General features: G+C 35.2%; 1 protein-coding gene across 5 annotated transcripts in view; it reads left to right on the forward strand.

Annotated features, from left to right (window-relative positions):
* The window catches only part of ZBTB20 (zinc finger and BTB domain containing 20), a 903,174-nt gene that overhangs the window by 365,400 nt on the left and 515,823 nt on the right, over positions 1–21,951 (forward strand). For all 5 annotated transcript variants that reach the window (XM_056109442.1, XM_056109441.1, XM_056109447.1 and 2 more), the window contains one exon: positions 3,411–3,484. The gene's annotated coding sequence lies outside the window, so the exon portion shown is untranslated. The remainder of the gene's footprint in view (positions 1–3,410; positions 3,485–21,951) is intronic.

Raw genomic sequence — 21,951 nt, forward strand, 5'->3', positions numbered from 1 at the left:
GAAAAAATTAATTATGGCTGACGAACACACAGCAGTTCATTTTACTGGGCTATATACTCATAAAAAATTTTCATAGTGGATAGGAGAAAAAATCTAGGAAAATATTGTTATTTGCTCTCTCTCTCTCTGTGCTAACCACAGTAGTCATCTCTAAAGGAACACTCAAATATGAACATTTAAGAATAAATAAGTCCAAGAACATGTAGTAAACTCTTGAAAACAATCTGAGCAAGATAATATTCATCTGAATAGTTGGGTGAACATTTGAAGTGCCTGAGTTAGCATCAACTTCCTTTAACTGTAGTGCTTTATTGTTCTTGAGTTCTGTGACTTGCTAAAAATCTGAAACCCTTAGCTCTGAAGCTAATACCTATGTGAGAATTTTAAAATTCATGTAGTCAGAAGCTGCCTTTTGTTCCTAGTCAATGTTACGATCCATAATTCCTCACCCCCTTTCAGTTTATTTTTTATTGTCTGTAGTCTTGTGTTTTGGTTTTGCGACTTACAGAATAGGTACTGCTCTGGAAACTCATTTAAAATCAGTAACTAGTTCAGAATGTACAACTCTTTTTTGCTAAATGATCTCTGCCAAGCGAATCATTCTTTTGGACTTTGTAATTTACACTGTTTCTCAGCAAATCACTGGGTTTTTACTAATCTATAAAGCCTTATACAATTTTGTCCTCATTAAAGAAATCTGGCATTGGTGGTCAGTTTTAATTTTAATAATTACTGGCATTGATCATGGCTACTTGTAAAGTAAAATTTTAGATCTCAGTTATCAGGATATAGACTGGAACTCTACTGTTTTAGAGGTTGTATCATTATACAGTTTCGGACTTGAGAGAAGGGACCCTTAAAAGTTGAAATGTAGAGAATAATACCTGAAATATGGACATAGTTCAAACATTCTGTCCTTAACCTTATCCAACACCCCTTTTGAATATTTCACTTTTTTGATGACTGTTGTTCCCCATACTTAACCCATTACACATTACACTATGATAGAATTAATGATTTTCTCAGGAGGCAAATTCGAGTAGGAGCAGTATGTATATCAAAGACAACTGATCCTACTTCCAGGTCCATCTTTGGGCCAAGATGCGTAGTCGCCAACAGTGAGTTGGCGACTGTATTTTTTTTTTTTTTGAGTTCTGGCGCAAACTAAGATCCATCTGTTTTGCCCAGCCGTTTGCTGGAGTGCCACAAAATGCTCCTGTTATTAGTTTTATTTGTGGTCCTATTTGAGGTTAGAGGATAATGTAAATAAACTTCAGTCTTCCTTGTGATGAATGTATCATAGGAATTAAAAGCTGTAGTGCTGGTAGTGGTAAGTAATGTTGAGTCTCTGTTTTTCAATTGCTCTGTTTTCTTTGGATTAAGGAACAGACATTTAAGAATGAGTTTGTCATCTGGAAAGATAGTTGTGACCAAGTTTCCCTCAACAGGATACAAGATGTTATTTTTGAGCTTCATTACCCTCACCAAAGGGGAAAAAATAGTGGGAAAAATAAATAAGGAAGAAAATGAAATTAAGGAAGAAATTAGACAGAAGTAGGGGAGGAAGGAAGAAAATGAAAGTTCTAAGAAAGAAATGAGAAATGCATGAAAAAAACAGAATGTAACTATGTAGACCGCCTATTCATAGAAATGACTTTATTAATTTTTACTGATAGTTCAGTTCACTCAACATCTGGTGCATTAAAGCAAAGGAAATATGGCTGATTAAATTGAACTATTAGTTGTCAGTAAAATAGTTTATATGTAAATAGGCAATCTAGTTTCCATCATCTTTTCTTGTCTGAACCAGACTTTGAATCATTTTCACCAACCATATTTGAGTAGTGAGTAGAACAATACCAATCAGTGATTCAGATTTACATAGAGGTGGGCAGTTTTAATATTTCTGAGTCATTTATCAGGAATTATTGTTATTCCATATAATTTCTGAGCATGAGTTATTTTTGTCACTTTCTTTTAAGAATGTTTTGTTGCCTTATAAGGAAATATATGCACTCCCCTCCTCTCATTCAGTTGTTCCTGGTGCCGCCTCCATAATTTCTGTCTTCACACTGGAGCATTTTTAGTCTAATTCATCATGTGAGAAATGGGAAAAGTTTAGTCAGTCAGTGAATTTTTTTTTACTCCATTCATGGATGGAGTTAGTGTGAATCAGAAGCTGTTTTCATTTAAAACCTATGCACATCAAATAGACACGATGCCCAGAATATTCCTTCAGATACTTTAAGGAATAAAGAATTTACAAGTGAGTTCTAGTTACAATGTGTAACAATAAATGCAGATTCAGGACTGATTTATCATCATGCTTTTGCTTGTGGAGATAGTTTAAATCTGACTTTGTGCTAGTCTGATGTGGACAAAACATCTCACTTTAAGTGTGACAAATATGGGATATATATACTGACTTGTAGTAGGAAAAAATAGAATTGCATTACCTCCATTTTACAATAAAAAGCTACATTTTTCTAAGTCCTGTTGTATCAATTAAAAGCTGATCTAAAAGTAAGAATGACTTAATTTAGTCTGATTCTTAAACTATTATTTATAGATGGTGTTTGAAGAATTTTTTAAACAAATAGTATTACATTTTAAGCCCAAATATTTATTACTCAGATATTTTTACATTTCTTTACTCTTGATTTTAAAATTTAAGATATGTATAATTCATATATATATATATATATGTGTAGGTATATATATATAAATATATATATATATATATATATATATATTAAAAGGGTACAGTGTTTGTAAAACCAGGAGGTCTGGCTCAACCTTGCTGCTCTCTGCATAGTGCTTCAAACACCAGTGACTGTGTGTGACAGTGTGCCCTTTACGATGTGATAAGGTGCATACTGGACCCGTAGTACATTGTAATGGGCCACTTTAATGGGCCTAAACAAATATATACAGGTTTACCTTACCCTCATCTAACACATGACAAATTTAGTTATTTGACATTTTTTCAACTGTTTTCCCTTAACATGTGTATTCAGATCATAGATTTTCTTCTTTATTCTTTGAAATTAACAGTTTATATAATCTTTAGGCTGTAAAATGTTGTTGTGGAATTGTTATTTTTTCTAAATCACATAGAATATAGCTAAAATTCATAGGGATTGAGCTTCTAGTCATATCACTATGAAATCCTTAAAATGGAGGCATATTTTGTTTTTCACAATTGCTTTTTTTTTTCTGTCTTTAGATCCTTTTCTTTTCATTAAAAAACTACTCTGGGAAGAGATTTTTTTTCCTTAACAGAAAAAAAAAAGCCACGCTTGACTGATAATGCATTGCTTTGGATGGTGAAACATTATGAAAGTTTAATTTTTAATTAAATCTGAAATACCAATTATAACTGAAAGAGATTTTAACCTGTTTCTTTTCAGACTGCCTGAAGTTACATTTAGAGACTGAAATCACTGCACCTTAAAAACAAAAGATTGAACTGCCCTGCATTTCTGTAAGTGAAAGCTTCCTGTACCTCTTTCCCTGTGGTTCTGTGACCAACCCCCCAAAAGGACAAAAATATTGGTAACATAATAACTAGACATGAGTGAGATTTTGAATGTCCCCGAAGAAATGTACATTTAAATGATTTCCTTCTTTTAAAAAAAATGTTGAGCTCAATATTCAGTATGTCTTTTTTATCCAACCTAAATTGTGAATCCTTCCTTTTGGCTGGTTTGAATTGCATTAGGGAGGGAGTCACCCACTGTGCCTTAGCACAGTGACATGCACCCTGTCAGAAAATAGTCATGTGTTTTGGTGCAAGTCTCATTGAAGGTAACAGATTTCTTAGAGCATTATAGTTGATTCTTTTTTTTCCTTTATGATGTCATTAGAAATTTTTAGCCTTTGTGTCAATGGAATTGAAGAGAAAGAAAGTTCATGATGACATCAGAAGATTCTGTTGCCTTGAGGACTTTGGGCAAAACTAAGGAAAATGCATAATTCCCTTGTGTGCGTGTGTTCCCCATTCTGCTACGAAGCAGTCAAAATAGCACATCTTATGTCTTCCCGTGAGCTACAAGGCTGTCTCTCAGCGCCCCATTGTTCCATAAATGCATGTCAGAGTCTACCACAGTCTGGTCTACCCTTATTTAGCTGCTGTTTTGTCAATGTACTTGGAAGAACAATTAACATTTGGGATTTCAATGTCTGAATAACAGGCAGTGAATAGAACCCGAGCATATAAAGGATTCAGACACCCAGGGTAAGAAAGCAGAGGCTCATAGTGGGGAGAGGAAAAAAAAGAAAAGCGTTTTAATGCTGCTCTCAGAGGTTGTGAAATACTACAAGGAACGTCAGTCTGTTTTTTTTTTTAAATTTTATTTTATTTTAGACCCAAACGTATATTTATGTAATGAAATCCAGAAGGCAATAATGTCTTCCTAAGTTCTGCAGTTTAATGTGTTATAAGGTCTTTTACTGGAGAGAGTCTTAAAACCCTTAAATAACATTCATCTCCTTGAGTTGTTGTTGGGAGGCCAGATGTGGGGCGCACGCATCCTGGTTTTCAGAATGTCTCAACGCCTTTCCAGAGAAGTGATTCAGACAATTTCTTCCACTTGCACTTTGATTCATGGCACTTTTTTAAAAATTATTATTCTTATTGACTACATTTCTCTTGTGTTAACTGTAGACAGGTCTGAAGTTGTTTAACCAGCTCTGCGTATTGTCTAAATTCCTGCTAGATACTTTTTTTTTTTTGAGATGATGCATGGACAGAGCAACATCCTCTCACTGTCGGGTTATCTGGTGAATCAGAGGGAACTTTGGCAGCTTTTGCCCGTTGCCCACTGAGCACAGTGCCTGACTGGTATGAGTGAATAAATGAGAGTTGTTTTTATTTTTGTCATAACTACAAGAGATCAAACCCATAAATGGCAAGGCCTCTAAAAATCAGATTACTTCTTCATTTTTGTAACCCATTCCGTATTTATTTTGTAATTTGATTTTTATGTGCTTGGCATGATAATAGTAATTAAGAAATTGATTTTGTTATTAGTACAATTATAAAAAGTTGTTGAAAATGAAAAATGTTTGTTATAAAATATTTATTGCGAAGAAGGGGTGACTATAAAGGTTTATCTCTCTCCCCCTCTCTGGTGGTGCTATTGAACAGACTCAGAATCTCATACATGCAAGTGAGTGCACCGGAACTGAGCTACAGGCCAAGTGCCAAATAGATATTTGTATTGTCAGAGAACTATAAAGGAATTTATTAAAGACAAACTTCCTCAATGTATTACATTGGGCTTTGATCTCTCAGTCTCTTCATTGATTTTATGCTTCTTTTTCGTTACCAAGTTAAGAAGTACTCATTTTTTGGTCATAATTAGTATTCCATTTACATTGTGTGTTTTACGTGCCATACACTGGAGTTGTCTGCAATGATGTATCTATTAGACTGCAATATATATGATATAATGCACCTGAGTTTGTCTAATTCTTTTTTGTTTCAGGGTGGGGGGGGGCGCACCTGGCAGTGCTGAGAGATTATCCCTAAAGGGAATTGGGGGAATATATGGGGTGCCAGAGATTGAACTCAGATTGACTGCTGCAAGACAAGCATCCTACCCACTAGACTACTGCTCCTGTCTCCCAACACCCAAATAGGTCAAGGTGCCAGAGATATGAGAAGTTCCAATAGAGATATTTACTTTCAGTAGATGCCAGACTAATCTCTCAGCACTAAATCTGACACATTCTTTGGGACTTAAAATCATTTGACTCTTTCTAACTTAAACTTCCTAGTGTTTCAGCATAGCATTCCATGCCTCACCACCATCAATTTTCATTTATCTCCAAAGGGGGTCCCTTCACTTTTATTAAATCAGCTTCTGGTGATGCAAATTAAGGCTCTCATAAAACTTGGCCTTTGAGGCAAAACATTTTAGTTTTTTGATAAAATTTAAGTTTACTGAATTGTAATGTTATGTTGAATAAAATTTAAGAATATCAAAGAATTTTATAAACATATTTAATAATTTTTAAATTAACAATTGTGGTAAAAGAGATTTTGAAGTAGAGCATCATCCAGCATTACTGGCAGAGAAGTTATAAGAAATAATTCATCCAGTTATTTCATGTGGAAAATAAGTATATTAAGGCCTTGGTAGGGAATGCAGGTTTTAAATGATACTGACCAGCAATACAGATTATCCTTAGACAGCTAGTCTTGAGAGTACACCCAAATTTAGATATTGGGATTTTAATCATTTGCAGCCAGTGCCTCAAGTGTCACCTGTCAGGCCACTCACTTCAACTCTGTCCAGCAGAATTGGTCACAGAGAATGAGACAGATATGATGACTGTTTAGGTAGCAAGCCAGACTCAAGCCCTGATCACAAGGTTGATTGGAATTTTTTATTTAGTAAAGTACCAGTCTTGTAACACATACTCTTCTATAAGAATTAGTGCATATTAGTAGAATAAATGATAAAATATTTGCACAGCTGTGGGCATGGGGGAAGTATGGTAGAAAAACAATCACCCTGTGCATTTAATACGTCGTAGCCTAAAAGTTTTGGAAATTTTCTCTTTTTTCCTGGAAGCTGCTTCCTGATAGGCCATCTTTTTTAGGATCCTGATAGATTTGCATAAACCCGAACACTTTCTGCCAGTATGTGTCCTGCTTGACTGTATTCTTGCAGCTCTTGGGACCTCCTAATCTGCTTACTTTACCCAAGATACTGACTAGATCTTGAACCTGCATTTGTGGTGCCCCCATCATCCCTCTGCACTCAAGACCTGAGTAATGTTTCCTGATAGAAAAAAAAAAGAAATGGACACAGCCACATTTTTCAAGCCCATTGAAGCCCTCCATGGAGTAGTCAGATATTCATGCATATGGGTTATTCAGAACACATTTATATTGTCATCCCCCGCCCATCTCTCCCCTAATAGTGTGCATTTGGGATTGTGTAGTGAGTCAAATGAAAGAAAATTTGTCTGGTTGAATTAATATTCTTTACGATGATTTAAGAATTGAACAGACGGCCATTAGAAATGTTAGTGGTTGAATTGGGTTTACAGGTATGATGAGACCATTCATCTGAGCAAAGCTCTTGTGACATGGGATTTCGACTTCCCATGAATGTGCACCATGCCTAGTGTCAGGATGTCACTGTGCCCAGAAGTCATCTCTGTTAGAGCAAAGTTCTTCAGGGTTTGTGAAAAAAGAAATTGACTTTAATAATTCAAAACAAATGACTTACCCTTGTAGCTTATTTAGCATTGCCTTTCTTAAATTCTGTCATCAAAAATCCGAAAACATGGTATAGGAATGTTTCAGTTACCTTATGCAGAGTAAAGACGTGAATGGATGCTCTTAGTGTTTCCCTCAATTTTATTTTTTATCCTCTAGACTTTTTATTTCCTAACAGTAAAGAATATCCTATAACTTGATATGAAAAAATAGGTTTATTTGTAATTAGAGAATGGTCCACATTACAAAATTCCATGGAATCTCTGGGCTGTAGAGACAGGGGAGAGGAAGCTTGAGGGTATCAAGGTAGGGTGTGAGTGTTGATCTGCAGCAGGTCTCTCTCCTCATCTCTCTTTTCTCTTTAAAAATGAAATAACACAAGTTCTGTGAATTTTATTAATAAATTGTTTTACTAGTATACCTTAGCTAAATAATGCCGACATTCATCATCTTTAAATAATCTATTTAGGGTTTAAATACATGTTAGAGAAAAGTGCTAATAATGCCATTTAGGCCATAAATGGTGGGTATTTATTTTGAACCATTAAGGAATGATGTGGTATTGTAAGGTGCCCAAGAGAGACAATAAAAAAACTAAAGTGACAGTGAGAAGTAATGGTATTATTTTAGGGTAGAATGTGTTGTGGGTCGTAAAAAAGTATATATTTCAACCCACTTCTTGGTAATGAGACTAGAGGATCACGGCTAATAGGCTTTTCATGGAATAGAATTAAAACAAAACAATTTATATTTAAAATAGTGTCACTCATATTTTAAAGCAATGGACTGAAAATATGAATTTCTTACTAGGATTGATTCTACAAAAACACAAAACTAAATCTACAGATGATAGTTGTTTAAATATGCATGGGATCCTGACTAAGAAATAATATTATTTTCAATTATGCAACAGGTAAATTGTGGAGATTATTCTATGAATACATATTTTAAGGTCCACATTCACATTCTTCCCATGCTTTCTATGGTCCATAGCTTCAACCCTTTGAAAACTGTTGATAACTCACACATTTGTATATCGTTCTGGCAATGCCCCCAAATTCCATCTATGTATTTCTAATGGTCATGTTTGAATCTTCAACTGGGATATCACACTAGTTCCTCAGAGTCACTATATAAAAATAAAATTTGTCTAATTAAGTATAAATTATTTATATGCTTATGTTACTCATATATATATACTAATCTTACCTTTCCACCTTCCCTAATATAATAACTTGCCATGTCTTGCTGAATTTTTTGTTTATAGTCTGATTAGGCATTCTTTTTTATATTAGTCATATATAAATTGTGTATATATATATATGTGTGTATATATGTATTCTTACCTTTCCACCTTCCCTCGTATAATAACTTGCCATGTTTTGCTGAACTCTTTGTTTTTCATATGAGTCAGGCATTCTTTTCTTGCCTGCAATATTTTTCTAATTAGAAGAGATAGATGAAGAATGAGCAGGTCATCCTAAAACTACTTCCTATTAGTTTAAGTGAAATAGGAGCCTTTGTATCATGTCATCTTTTCTCATACACAGTTTAATAATTATATAATAACTACCAAATCATTCCTAACCTATAATCATGGTGTTCTAAAAAATATAATTCATACTCTATGCACCATGTACCCAGGTAACATTTCTGCACCCAAATTGGTGACAAGAGATAGTATAGCAATTAGGTACATAGACCAGTTTAATTGCTACATGGCATAATGTCACAAGCATCACCAGATGTAGTCCTAAAAGCCTCCTGCTACCATCACGGTGACACTGGTGGTTTCTTGCATTGCACGGCCCAATAAGCATTGCATACTCCATTGACCCAGAAAGGCAGTTGACCAGTTATCCCCAGAATTGCCACTAGGACACCCTACACATAACTTGAGATGCCTAAAAAGTTAATAACAATGATAACAAATGTCTTCTTCTTTTTTTGGAGGGTGTTTTTCTGGGCCACATGTGGCAATACCCAGGAGTTATTCCTGCCTCTGTGCTCAAGAATTACTTCTGGCAGTGGGTCAGCTGTGTGTAAAGCAAACTTCCTACCTGAGGCTCTAATACTCTGGCCATGATAACAGATCCCTAATAAATTTCTTTACCCTTATTTGTTTCTTTTTTTCTTTCTGAAATGTTCATCATTTTCCTTTTCCATGTGAAGTTCTCCCCAGTCCTTCCAGGTCTGCCAAATTACATAAGCTTTCCTTCCTAGATATATCCAGAAATAATCCACTCTCTTTTACTCTCGAAATTCACCTCAACTTTTAATAGCTATCAATAATTTCATTTTAGATATTGTCTTTAAACCACAGTGAGAGTCTTGTTTTATTTTTTTTAATTTTTATTTTTATTAGTGAAATGCCATAAGGTACAGTTTTAGACTTACAAATTTTTGTGCTTGGGTTTCAATTATACAATGATCAAGTACCCATCCCTCCACCAGTACCCATTATTTACCACCCCTAATCCCTGTATCCCTCCCACCACCCCCCCATCCTCCCATCCCACCCTGCCTCTTTGGCATGGCATTCCCTTTTGTTCTCTCTCTCCTTTTGGGTGCTATGGTTTGCAAAAGAGGCATTGAGTGGCAATCATGTTAGGTCTATAGTCTACATTCAGCATGCTTCTCCCATCCTGGGCATATCTTCCCAACACCCTTTATTTGGTGCTCCCTTCTCTATCTGAGCTCCCTTTTCCCCTAGCATGTGTGGTTGGCCTCCAAACCATGGAGTAAAACTCTTGGTACTTATCTCAGCAATTCTTGGGTGTTAGTCTCCTATTTTGTTACTTTATGTTCCCCAGATGAATGCAATCTTTCTATGTCTGTGTTCCTCTCTTTCTGTCTCATTTTGCTTAGCATGATACTTTCCATGTAGTACCACTTGTATGTAAATTTCATGATTTCATCCTTTCTAACAGCTACATAGTATTGCATTGTGTAGATGTACCAAAGTTTCTTTAACCAGTCATCTGTTCTCGGGAACTCAGGTTTTTTCCAGATTCTATCGATTGTAAAGAGTGCTGCAATGAACAAACAAGTGCAGCTGTCACTTTGACTATACTTTTTTGCCTCTCTGGGATATGTTCCCAAGAGTGGTATTGCTGGGTCAAATGGGAGCTCAATTTCTAATTTTTTGAGAATCGTCCATACTGTTTTCCAAAAGGGCTGAACCAGTCAGTATTACCACCAGCAGTGAAGGAGGGTCCCTTTCTCGCCACATCTGTGCCAACACAGGTTGCTTTTGTTCTTTTGGATGTGGGCTAGAAGCTCTTGTTTTAAATCAACAAGTTTGTGGTAATTTGTGACAATATTCCACCAAAGAACTAATAAAACATTCATCTACATTTTTTTCAGACACTGATTGCCTTCTATCATTTAAATAATATTTATGTGCATACCTTATTATTATAAAATTATTTATGTAGTCTACATTTGATGAACAATATAAACTTAAAGAATCTATAACATTAATTGAAATACTTTATTACTCATGCATTCCTAATATTGACAATACAGAACAGTTCTATAACTCCTCAGGAACTTCTAGTCTACTAAGGAATTGACTACTACATAAGTAAACAAGTACAAATTACACATTGTGACCAGTGAAAAAAAGCTAGTAGCTGTGCAAAACCGCAATGGATTTATATTTCCTATAGGTTACAGGAAAGAGTGTTCCACGAAAATATAATTCAAGTTAAACTTACAGAGAGGAAGAAATGGCCATGTGAAGAATTTGAAGTATATATTGAAGCATATGAGGGGAACAAAAGAGATAGAAACAGCTAGAGGAACACCTGAGGTCAAGAGCAAACTTTGTTGAAGGAAATAAGTAGATTATAAAGAGGCTAGGATAAGTAAGCAAATTAAGGGAATAACTGGAGGAGAGGTGAGAGAAATGAAGACTCAGATTTTATTGAGTACGTTGGAAAAACACACAGTAAGCACACATTACACAATTAAAAGAGAACACAACAATATAATATCTGAATGCTTCACAGGTAAATAGTGTTCACAAACTCATAGATTCCATACATTTATTGTCAATCCTCAAGGGATGGAAGATTTACTTCTGAGTCTGAGGATGGTTTTTATTTCTAAAACCAATGTGTAATAGTCTACAACATATTTTTTCATCTGCATAACTAAAGTAGATCTCTGACAACCTTCTAAGATAAGGTCAAGTTAATTTTATTTTCTTTCTAGTTAATAATTATAGAAATTCTGTTGTTGGTTAATAGTTCTCTTATTTTTGTTTATTTTTAAGTGCTTGTGTAATGTAGCAGTGAGTATCAAAAATGTGTTTTACAGCTAGAATGTATTTTTAACTGTTAAACCTTAATCTTATTTTTAATTTTGGCATATTTTATCATGTGCAATGACCAGGAGCCTGGAGGCAGAGAAAGCTTTGAAAATGAATCATCATTATCTTCATTATTACTACCTACAATATTACTGATTTCTGTATTAAAACAATTTAGACTGTTTTAAAGTATGATACATTAATATCCTGTAATGCCCACTGAGTCAGAATAGAGATATTGGTTTGTTTACAAAGAGAATAATATTATCCCCTTTTGCAATTAAAACAGAAATGAAAACAGGGGAATGTGGAAATTAAACCACAGAGATGTAGGTTAAATTCTTATAATCGGAGAATTTATATGAGGTAACTCAGTAACAAAATACTAGAATCATAAAATATTGTAGTTACAATGAATCTTAACAATTATAAAATCAGCTTCCTAATTTGGAAATGAACACAATTCTGACCTAGAATTCCTAGGCAAGTCATACAATTAAATAGTGTATTTTATGTCTGAAACTGTAACTGACTTTTAGGAGTTCCATATCTAAACCAGCTAATCTCTAATCCAAGATCTTTAGCTAATGTTCCATAACACACTTCAAGTCTTTGGTAGAAAAGTAATGTTAAGTACAAAAGATATTTTTACAGATAATTTTGCAAGCAGTGTTAATTTTGAAAAAAGTTGAACAGTAGACATTATATCCATTAAACAGTATGTTATTTTATATAGCGAATGCCTTTTGAAAGTTGTCTCAAATCTTTGATACCATATTCATCATCCAGTCAGAAAAATAAAATCATCCCCATTTTATAATGAGAGCACTGGGGTTCATAAAGATAAGTAACATCTAAGATTTTAAAGTCAGTGAGTTTGTATTGTTAAATAACCTTACTGATAGAAACTATGTAGTTATCCTTGTTACTATTTCCAACCTATTGTGTTTTGCAATAACCTTAGTTCGTGTGATAAAAGAGGTCCCTAGTTCTCTAATGATCCAAATATCTGAAAATTTTTGAAACAGTAAAGAAGATTAAAGAAGTTACAGAGTAAGAAAGAAGTAGTAAGAAAGCACGGGGCCAGAGAGATAGTACAGTGGGTTGGACCTTCCATGTGGTCAACTGGATTTGATCCTTGACACCACATTTGGATCCTGAGCCCATGAATAGTGATCTCACAGCACAGAACCAGGAGTAAGCCCTGAGTACTGCCAGGAGTGTCTCTCCAACCTCCCAGACAAACCAAAAAGAAAAAACAAAAGCAGATTCTAGGTTCTTCCTCTACATAAACACTTGCTGTTTAATTTTACAACAGTGCCTTAGTTTACAGTTTAGGAAATTGATGTTCAGTGAGATTGAATTAGCTAAATATTTTAGTAGAACCTGAGCCAGGATACATAAATAAATCTGTCTGACCCCCACTCCCACTCCAGCTCCTCCCAATATTCCACTCATCTTCAAACCTCCTCTTCTTTTGGATGCTCGTCAGCCTTCTATGATTTATATATGTCAGATTATTTTTGTCTGTTTTGGGTACCACATCCGGAGGTGCACAGGAGCAATTTTCCTGGCTCTGTGTTCAGTGTTCAGGGACCATGTGTGGTATTGGGGATTTGAACTGGTGGCAGTTATGACCAAATGCAAGGCAAGCGCTTTACCCCTCACGGTATCTCTCAGACCCTATATCTCAGATGCTTATCTGGTAAAATGCAGTTGTAATTCAATTTCTTGTAGAAATTGTGGATATTGAGAATATCTTTTATAATTAAATTGCATCATCTTGTCTAGACATAAATATAATATTCCTTGTATATTCCTGTCTTTGATGCGTAAGAAGTTAAGACAATTGGTAAAATGCATGATAATTAGTCTTTCATCTTTACATCATCTATACTCACTCTGTGTCTGGCCTTAGACCCCAATCATATCAGAGATAATGATGCCAGTAACCTAGATCATACTTACAAACACCTTTGTAATGTGAATGTCTAATCACAGTATTTATTAGACCAATAAGAAGAATAATTCAAATGATAATTAATTTGGATCTGGTTTACATATTCCTTCTCAAGACTAACTTAATTGAAGCTTTAAAACCTGAATAGAGATATAGGTCAGTGAAAGAAATCATTACTGCTACTAAAAAATGTAAAGCTTAAAAAACCAAACATATTTAGGGATTGTTTAGCATTGATTTTTGATAACCATTGCTGATAGGATAGGAAGTAGATTTCTTGGCATAAATGGGAAAGAGAAATGTGTATGGCATGGGAGAAGGAATGAGAGAATGGAGGGAAAAGAAAGTAAATAAAGGTAGTTACGTTATTCGTCGATTGCCTCGAGCAGGCCCCAGTAACGTCTCTTTCATCCTAACCCTGAGATTATATTCAACGCGGGTTCCGGGGCCGAGATCTCCCAGCCTACTCGGATTGGAGTCAAGCATCCTCCACCCAGATCCTCCAAATTCCAGTAGGCGGGGGTCACACCCACCACCTGGCCCCCTGGTGCCGTGTAATCCCAAAAGGTAGTTATGAATTACTTTTAATGATGGGTCCCATTGCAACTGTATTCCGAAATTTTCTTCTGTATGTGAACTTCTGCAGTAAGGCATACACACATAAATTTCTGGCATTATTTTTTAAATTTTTGACATGCATTCCAAAACCAACTATCAATGTAGAGTAGTACAAATATGCATATCATATGCAAATTAAAAGCTATATCTACCTGTTAACGATTTGGAGTTCTTTTGTACCCTTTATTTTATTAATTTGCCTGCCAAGTCTTTCACTGTGGTAACCCTCAGCGTCCATTTAAGTCCTCTAAAGAAGTAACTCAGTTGAAAACCGTCTTGCTTAGTGGAAGGAACTCTGTTCTTTGGCTCTCACTTCTTTTTGTGATATTTTCTTATGTTCCTAAGTCAGAAATTACTTTAATTTATCTCTTGAATTTCTGGAACTCCTTGGAAGGAACCTCATAGTATTTTGTTAAAAATACAACTCTGGCTTAATATTTTGTTCTCAAAAGAATTTTGAATGAAGAAAAAGCTTTTGAAACAGCGAAGAATCTTATCTAATCTCTTCAAGACTGATGTGAAGCAACCAGGAGACTTGTGAGTCTTTGAAACAATAAATTTCCAGGGAATTAGCACAGGTTTCTCAATTGAGCGTTACACTTCAGGTGGCAGCATTTTGGCTTTAAGTGTGCCCCTTCGTGTTTTCCAAATGGCAATTTGAAAGCACCATTCTTTTTGAGTCAACTGAAAAGTGAGGGGACCATGCTGAACTGACTTTCTTTCAGGTCATAAAAAATTGAATACAGAGTGAAATCAGTCTTCGGATTAGTATCGGAGTCCCAAAGATATAAACCTCTTAACAATAAAATGGTTTTAAAGCTGCAGGAAATAAGCCCATCACTTAAGCAAGAGTATCTGTTAGAAAACTTAGATTTATTTACTTACTTTCTCATTTACTATCATATTTTAACTTGGGTCCACATTGGACATCATGGGATATTCTCAGATGAGTGGGAGTTGCTGCTTCGGTGCTCAGGGAATTCTGCATTGGTGGGAATAAACTGTGGTCCTCTCACATGCAAAACATTCACTCATCCTTTGGAACTATCTCTCTAACTCCAGAAGATTTGGAATTTTGATGAATCTTTTACTTGTTCAGATTGCACTCGTGATCATATAAAATTTTTGGTATGTTTTTATTGAACTATTGTTAATGTTTTTGCTTGCATTACTTTAATTTTATTGGGACTGATTAAATAATCAGAAAACTCCATATATCCGGCATTATGATCATTGCTGTTACTATAATGATCAGGGATAACTTCGTGTCTCTGGACTGGAACCGTCAGAAACAGTGACAGCCTAAGCTAAGCAGCCCTTTTTATGTCTTGTACTTTCCTGATAGGGCCTATGAGATTGGAAACAGAAATATAGACTCTTGACTAGAAGACATGTCAGTAACATTTTCATTTATTTTGAAGATGTAGCAAAAAGAGCTTTGTATTGGAAATGACCGCTTCATCGTACATGAAACTCTAATTCATAATATAATTATATTAACATCATTGATGCAGTTCCACATGGGAAATAGCAAGATTACGTGAAAGAACAGAGGAATGGGTTCACTCTCGAGCTTGCTTTAGACATTGTCAAGCTGTTATGTTTTAACATCATTTTCATTATCTGTAGGGGATATTTTTCTCTACCCTACTGACGTTATGCAAAGGAGTTAAATGATAAATATGAAATATTTAAGTTCCCTAAAGTAAATATCATAAATATTGTGTACTATTATTACAGTAAAAGTAGTGATATCAGTAAAAATAACTTGGAAATCTCAGGAGTATTTTATATGAACTCTTACTAGTCAGAAATGGTTTTGTTCTGAGTTCTCTATGGGAAGGTTTTCTGCTTTTGTCCACACTGCTCATATGTTAGAAATAGTAACAAAAAAATGCATTTCTAGTGATATTAGTTCTTTTAAATCTCCATATTATAACATTTTACCATATTTCCTGGACTGCTTCTCTAAAATTAAAACTATATATTTAATTATTTTGTCTCCTACATTAGATGATGAGTTTTCTTAAAGAACAAATCATGGGCAAATAATTCAGTATTTTCTTTCTCGTTGAATCTAGCACAAATGGATGTTCAGTTCATGTTTGTTGAGTATCTTATATCAAATTTAATAAAGTTTGTTTAAAGAAAAGAATGATGAATTTAATTTGTCTCCATCTATAAAGTAATAAAGGTATTTAATAAAAATAATTATATTACTCTTTGACTTGGAAAAATGAACATAATATATAAGTGAAAAGATAAAATTTTTTAGGGTAATGCATACTTTTAAATAAATGCATGGGTGTTTATGTGAAAATGCAAAAAGCTATTAAATGTATTTAAAATTTTTCTCATAACGACTATTTTACAGGAGAATAAAAAATGGCTTACAAATACTGATTTTTTTCAAGATTTTTAGCACTTCACTGGTTATGTTGAAATCAATTACCACTAATAAAATGTTTTAGAATGGTTTTTGAAATAATTTTTAATTCTTTTATTTAAATTTTAAAAAATCAGCCTGGAAAATATCAACATACAGAATTTTTAGTTCTATTATATTTATTCAAGTTCCACAGTGCAAAGTACACATTCCAAGTTTATTCAACTAAATGCTTTGTAAGCTCTATGAGAGTAGAAGTTCCTATTAATAAATGATATATACATATTTATATATAAATGTATATATTTGTATATAAGGCTGAGCTTTTTCATGATATAAATTCATATAAAAACTAATAGTTAAGCAAGAAAACATTAAAAGGTGATTCTTTACTGCAGTTTCTTTGCATATGTAATCTACAATGCACAAAATGTTTTTTTATTCCCATCTCTCATATATATGGTATATACGGTATATCTTCCCCTTGTATCTTCTCTCATTGTTTCTTCTACCTGTTGCACTCTCCCTGAAAGCTTCACTGACATTCTCAGTCCTGGCGAAATAATGCTTTTGATCACTTCCAAGCTCTGGTGAATCTATAGTCCTTTTTATTATGCTGATGTAAATAACATGATACTTCAGGGCTTCTATTTATCTCACTTACTTAGGAAAGTAGAAGCAAAAGACTTCTTTCGGGTCAAGTTTGAGGAAAATATGTATGAGAAAATTCATATAAGTTAAAGGAATTAAAGTAGTTTTTACAGAAGTGTTAAGCAGAAAGATCATCAGCGGTCTCCTTTAGAATGTAGTGTAATAAGTTGAGTTGATGAGAGGGGGATAATATTTAAACTAGCATCAAGGATTATATGATGTTAAGTACTGTAGTTCCCGTAGTTGTCATCTTATACATCCCATCACCAAAAGTCCTGACAATGACCTTTATGGATAGAGAATAAAATAACTGTTGCCAAAATTAAAATAAAGGAAGGTGTAATGGGATAGCCAAGGGAAATGATAAACTTCATTGTACTGACAGTTATAAAGGAGACTCTAAGAAAATTAGGGAGTGATATGAAGGATCAGAGGAGAAAAGACAGATGTGGCAGGGATAGAAAAGGAGGGAGAAAAAACTATTACTCTCTGCAAATAGTTACTTTTTTATTTTTATTTTTCAATTGAATCACCATGAGATGTAATTATAAAGTTGTTCACAATTGCATTTCAGTCATACAATGGTCCTTCATCCATCCCTTCCCAGTATACATTTCCCACCACCAGTGTCCCCAGTTTTCCTCCCTCCAGCCCCCCCCCCCCCCCAGCCAAGGAAAGGAGAATGTGAATAAGTAAAAACATGTTGTTGTCAAGGGGCTAAGAAATGTGAAAGTGTGTGTTTGTCACCCTTGACTTCTCTCTGCATCTCTACAAGTCTTCACTGGTCCCCCATGACCCCTAAACTGAGTAGACTAGATTAGCTTGGCCTTTCAGCCAGCCTTTTCTTTTCTTCTGTTTAGGGAGTGCAGTCTCAGAGTCAACTGCTTATGGTTGTGGGAAAAACTCTATTTAGTATACACTTACAATTACCTCTGTTGCTTTTGACATCAGGGGACTGAAGAAGCTTGTCTAAAGATGTAGGCCTTTTGTTGCCTTATGTATTTAGATTAAGAAATTCAATAAGACAGGTATGAATTCTTATTTATTTTATGGGACTTCTACCTATTCCCTTACAATCTGATTAAAGAAATAAGCTTAGCTCCAAAGTGTATAAAATAATAAAGGTGGTATATAGCTCGTTATTGCTGGTTGAGTTAACTGGGACAGTGGAAACAGGGCCCGGAGGAATGGTCCATGGTTGGACACTCGTCACAAGTGGTGATGGGGGGACGGAGGGCAGCTAGGATAGAGAAGAGACTACTATGCCAGAGATAGTCAGAAATTATCACTCTGGACAAGAAATGAGTGCTTGGAGGTAGATAAAGCGACAAACATGATAACCCTTCAGTAGGGGGGGGGGCAGAGAGAGAGAGAGAGAGAGAGAGAGAGAGAGAGAGAGAGATTAGTGACTGCTAAGGAGGCAGGCTGCTGGGAGGGGTGTGAGAGAAACTGGGGACATCGGTGGTGGCAAATGTATACTGGTGAAGGGATGGGTCATGGAGCATTGTGTGATTGAAACCCAATCATGAGTAAGTTTGTAACCGTATATTTCATGGTAATTCAATAAAAATAATTAAATTAAAATAATAGAGGTGTGGGTAGAAAAACAAGTAATGATTATTAACAGCTTTTAATGAGATAATACCTTGCCTTAACAATGTTTATGAGAATAGCAAAATTTTAATATAGCCCATTGAAATTTTGAGACATTACTGGTGCCTGCTCGAGCAAATTGATGAAGAACAGGAGGACAGTGCTAGAGAGCTATATGTTTACATATGCCTTCATCAATTAATATATACTGTCATTGTATCACTGTCCTCCCGTTGTTTGTCAATTTACTCAAGTAACGTCTCCATTTGTCCCGGCCCTGAAATTTTAGCAGCCTCTCCTTATTCATCTTTCCCAATGAGACTCTTTCAGGGTCAGAGGAATGAGACCTGTTGTCCTTGCTGTTTTTGGCATATCGAATACGCCACGGGGAGCTTGCCAGACTGCCTGTGCAGGCAGGGTACTCTCAGTAGCTTGCCGGCCTCTCTCTATGATTTGTTGCCTACTGTCTGAACCCCATCAAATATGGTGTAGTAATTATGGAAAATGGGTAGGAAGTGTCTTATGATGTGTCCGGAAAGTGGCCTGGAGCGTGGTGGCAGTTGGGTAGTAGAGGTTGGCTGCTGGGGCTGGGTCCCGTGGGGTGGGAAGGCCTCCCAAACCCCCCCGCCCCCCCTCCACACACACACTCTGGAGCGCCCTGAGTGAAAACAGCCTGGCGCAGAGTTCGGAGGCATGGTTATGGGGGCCTCATTTTATGCTCCCTTTCAGGAGAAGCAGCCTTGAGTTCTGGAGGGTGGCTGATGGATTATCTGGTGCTGGCAGGGAGTTGCTTATGGGTGTGATCCCCTGGAAGCCTGGGGAAAGCAGCCAAAGGATCTCTGTTTCTGGGTCCCATTGAGCCCAGAGTTTAAGGCCACAAAGTTCCGCCTTAACTGGGTTCCGTGGGACTTCATTCCTTCGTGAGTCTTGGCCGAGCTTCCGGAAAGCAGCCTGGAGCGTGGTGGCAGTTGGGTAGTGGAGGTCAGCTGCCTGGACTGGGTCCCTTGGGGTGGGGAGTGTAATATATACATTATATAATTATTTCTGGGTTTTATTGTTCATTTCTCTTTCATTTGATTTATCTTATAGAATGTCAAGAAGGAAACAGACAAAAGGAAAGGTGTTCCAGGGATGTCTTTTCTGTTTTTAACCAATTAGTTTTAAAGATGACATAGCTTATAGTAAAAAATGTTTCACCTCAAATTTAGTGAAGTGGGGCTGGAACAATAGCACAGCAGGGAGGGCGTTTGCCTTGCACGCGTCCAACCTGGGTTCGATTCCCAGCATCCCATATCGTCCCCCAAGCACTGCCAGGGGTAATTCCTGAGTGCAGAACCAGGAGTAACCCCTGAGCGTTGCTGGGTGTGACCCAAAAAGCAAAAAAAAAATAGTAAAGTGATTTTTTTTATCTAATCAATTTTTTATATTTGAAGACTGATCCTGAGGTTAAACTTTGTATATATTTTTTAAGGTTTAAGCAGTGCTTTAGCCCCACTAGAGTGATTGGGGAAGAGATTTGTGGTTCATTATTAATTTTATTGTAAGGGACTAGTTCAAACATACATTTTGTTATTTCAGGTATGAGTAAATAAGGTAGATCAATGACTGTATTCAAATTTTACTTTCGTTTATGAAATACTTGTATATAATAAATTTCTTCACATTGTAACAACCTCAATTGAAACAAAACCCATATACAAGAAATTTGATATCTCCAAAGCTACTCTGCCACCCCTCTAAATATTTACCTATTTTTCTTACTCTTACCTTACGACTTTTTCTGTTTCCATGGTTTATGTTCTAGTTTAGGTTTTCTGTCGCTATAGAATCTGAATGTTGAATGTAATAACATAATTATGATTCATGCCTCTTTTACTAACTCTAAAAGCCTCCTTAATTGTTTCATGCTTGAGTAGTTCTTTTCCATTTTCAAAATATATCTTTCCCTTCATCACTGAATGCTCTATACCCTAAATGCCTTTTCACATTTATCCTTGGTTACTTAGTTGTTTTTTTTTAAATAAAAATTTTATCCTCTGAATTAAAAGTTGCTAATATTGGTTGCATGTTAAAATAATGATAAAGTTGAAAAATAATGCCAATATATTTCCCCCACTGCCAGATATTCTACTATCATAAATCAGATATAAAATCTGACTTCATGATATACCTTCACAAGGAACAAACTCTTGTTTCAGCTCAGAATTTTCCATTTAGTTAAGTCAATTTAAGTATGTTGCTTCACATGAAACACTATTTTTCTGGATCATGACTAAACTTCTAACCTGACAATTTAGAAGTCTTTAATATTGTGCATTTTAAATGACCGGCCATGAATCATCATACAGACATGACACACATATACATTAAACTAATGATCAAACTTGGACAATTTTTTGATACGCAGACTTATTATTTACAAGACAACTAATTAGAAGTTATAAACTTAGCTTGCCAAATTAAAGCATAATTCTTCTTTAACCCTGGCTGTTGTGGATGAACTCTCTTATACAGCTTTAGGGTTTCAAAAGATGTCTTGTTTTCATTTTTTCTAGGGTAATTAATACATTGGATAAGAATAATGTTAAAAGGGACCTGCAGTTGATCGTCAAAAGGGGGAAACCACTTAAATGCTCACTGATTTATGAATGAATAAGTACAATATTATATATATCATATATATGTTCATATGTGTATATGTGCTTGCATGTATGTAATAAAATATTTATCCTTTAAAAGGAATGAGACTATGACATAAACAGCATTACAACATTATGGGTGGAACTTAAAGATTATAACTTAAAAATATGAAATATATATATAAGTAGAGAATTATGACATATTAATATACCTAAAATGGCTAAAATGGCAGATTTTGTCTTTTATATTTTCCACAATAAAATTAATGTACTTTTAAAATCTTTAAAGAAATTTTCATCAAAATATATCCAAATTTGAGCTTCAGTGGCACGGTTAAGCTGCATACTCTGGTTTTATCAAACATAATAATTCATTTAATAGTCATTACCTTTCTGTTGAAGCCCATGATGATTCATTTAAAATTTAAACACTTGTGTTTTTTTTATTCATGAGTAGTAATGACTAATAATTTACAGTGACCCTTGTCTTCACCTTTATTTTTGGTCAATGTTGGGTACTCACCACAGTTCTTGAGGCCTACAGAGGCATACTCA

This window comes from Sorex fumeus, unplaced genomic scaffold (genome assembly GCF_029834395.1).
Source record: "Sorex fumeus unplaced genomic scaffold, SorFum_2.1 ptg000265l, whole genome shotgun sequence".
NCBI lineage: Eukaryota > Metazoa > Chordata > Mammalia > Eulipotyphla > Soricidae > Sorex > Sorex fumeus.